Raw genomic sequence first — 2682 nt, 5'->3', positions numbered from 1 at the left:
ACGTGGTCACCACAGACTTGAGAACGGAATCCACATCCGCCTCGTTATCTTCGTGGCCCGGGGGCCAACCTCTTCTCACCTCGGATCCCTAGCTCACTGCACTTCAGCCACGCTGGCCTTTTTTCCGCTCAGCAAACACACCAGTCTGGGCCCTGCCTCAGAATCTTTTGCTGTTTTCTGGGCCTAAAAACCCCTCTCTGGCTGGTCCCCTCAGGCCCGGATGACACCTTCTCCGAGAATGCCTCCCCGACCATAACCCATCTCCCAGATGTGTTGTCTTCCCCGCACTTAGCATGGCTGGAATGATCTGTGTCTGTTTCCGCGGGTCCCAGCCGTCCACGCGGCCGGGCTGCGGGCTCCGAGGCCAGGGCCCCGGCTGCATCCCCAGACCTGGCACGTCGGTGGCACCCCTTAGGTATGGATTCTCTGGTGACGGACCGACACCCCCCCGTCGCGGTCCTCGCGTTCACACATCCGGATTCCCCCGCGTCACCGTGCTAGGCTCGTCCCCACTCCGGCCCGACCGTTACGCAGCCGCGTCCTCGGGCGCTCGCGGCGCCCGGGCCCTCGGGGGAGCTGGGCTCTATTGGGGAGGCGGCCTGGGGCCAGATGGGAAGCCCCGAGAGGCCGTCCCGGGCGAGTTGATGGGGGACTGCATGCGTCTGGGGGCCGCCGCGGGCGCCATGGCCTTGGAGGCGGGGCCGGAGCTCTCCGCGAGAGCGGCGTTCCGGTCCGCGTTCGGGGCGCGGGGGGTTCGCTTACCTGGGGGCTCAGGCGGCCGGGCGCACCGGGGGCCGGCGGCGGGGCGGGAGAGAGCGCGCCTGGCGCAGATGCAGAGGAGAAGGAGACGCGTATTGCCCGCACCACGTAGCCGGACTCTGCTCCGGGCACCGCCTCGGCCGGGGGCGGGGAAGCAGGCTTTAGGGGAGTGCGGGGCGGGATCGGGGGCGGGGCCTGGAGGGCGGGGCCTGGGCGGGGACCGGTTGTGCCCAGCGGGGCGCGGGGTCCTAGCGGAGCTCGGCCCCTTCCGTGCGACTAGGCCGCTTCCTGGACCCCCTCCCTGCACCACAGGCCCCGCCTCCAGCCCCGCCTCCCCCCCCCCCCCCCCACCACGAGGCGCGCCTTGGAGGAATCCAGCCGCAGGTTTCTTGTCTGTGCTTTATCTCTCGCCTTTGAACCTAGCACCATCCGCTGAGCGCTCAGTCAGCCCCGGTTTCTCTTCCGTTCACTGCAAGTCCTCCCCAGCCCCCTCCCGGGTCCCCTCTTCTGGCGCGGCTCTGATCCAACCGCGCATCTGCCAACACACCACGGATGTCCTGATCCGCCCGAGCGCACCGCTGGGCGTTGTGGCGGAGGCCTGGACTCCGCCCCAGGCCTCAGAGGCCACCCCCGGTGCCCCAAGTCTGGGGACCTGTCCCAGCTTTCAGGTCAAGCTGGTCCAATTCGTGGTTCATGGGTCCAACCTCAGAGTTGGGAACCCAAGGAACCACCCTGGGAGTTGGGAGGCGTGGAGGGCAGCTGGGCAAAGGGTGCGGTTCGGTGTGGGGGCAGGGGTCAGGCTGCAGAGCTGGGAAGATAAGGCTGGGAGATAGGCCGGAGTGGGGGGTGGCGAAGCCCTAGGCTCCCTCTGGTCGGGGGGAACAGAAGGTGATTCCAGCGCACAAGGGCGGGGAGTCTGGGCGATCCATGAATGCAGGACAATCCCGCATCAGGCAGAGGTGGTCTGTGAGCACCTGAGCAGCACCTAAGGGACTCGTGGTCCACCTGTCGCCAGTTGAAGGGAAGGGGGTTCCAGAGCCGCTGGCCAACCCCACGTCGTCTGGGCAAGTGGCTTCACCTTTGGACAATGTCTCTCCCTGAAGAGAGATTCTCACCAGGGCAAGGTGGGGGCAGCCCGGGCTTTTTTTGGCTAGGCAAGTTGCTTCACATCTCTTGAGATTTGATTTCCACACATAGAAAGGGGGAGGGCAGCAGAGACCTCTGCTGCAAGTGTGGATGAAGCTGTCCGTCTTGATCCAGTTTCCCAGTGTTTGCACTTGCTGTTCCCTCTGCTGGGCTATTCTTTCTCTTTTCAGATGTGTGCGTCCTTCTCCCTCAGCTCTCAGCCTGGCCCTCAGAACCCCTCTGTCCGCATTCACCCTTTTATTTTCTTCCCGGCCCTCCAAGAGCTCCTTTGCACATAGGGAAAAGGCAAATGATAAAGCCTCTTTTCTCAGCGTTGTGACTAGGACTGTGGTATACGGCGCCTTGCACCTGGGGGTGCTTAGAACATGGCCTCCATTTGGATTAATAGTGACACCAGAGACATGGTGGAATGGGGTGGTCCAGACCCCAGAGGAGAAGCAGAAGATTCCTGGAGATGTGGAGGGGAGGCCCTCAATAGAGGATCTGGGTGAGCCGGGGTCAGGGAGAGATTTCAGGTGGGAGGTACTGCATGGGCAAAGGTGGGGAGGCTGGAGGAAGGGCTCAGCCTGGCAGGAAGAGATGCAGGCTGAATCTTCTGCAGATGGGCTGCTTCTTGGCTACTCCATGCCCTTCTGGCCCCACCCCCCAGCCCACTCCATCTGTGAGCATGGAGTGTTCAGGGCAGGCTTCCAGGAGGAGGTGACATCTGTAACCTGAGAGGTGAGTGGGTGGGGGATTTAGTTGAGTTAGGGTCCAACGGTGAGTGATGAGAGGACA

The sequence above is a fragment of the Hyperoodon ampullatus genome (assembly GCF_949752795.1).
Source record: "Hyperoodon ampullatus genome assembly, chromosome: 4".
NCBI classification, from domain to species: Eukaryota; Metazoa; Chordata; class Mammalia; order Artiodactyla; family Ziphiidae; genus Hyperoodon; species Hyperoodon ampullatus.
This window is presented reverse-complemented; position numbering follows the sequence as displayed.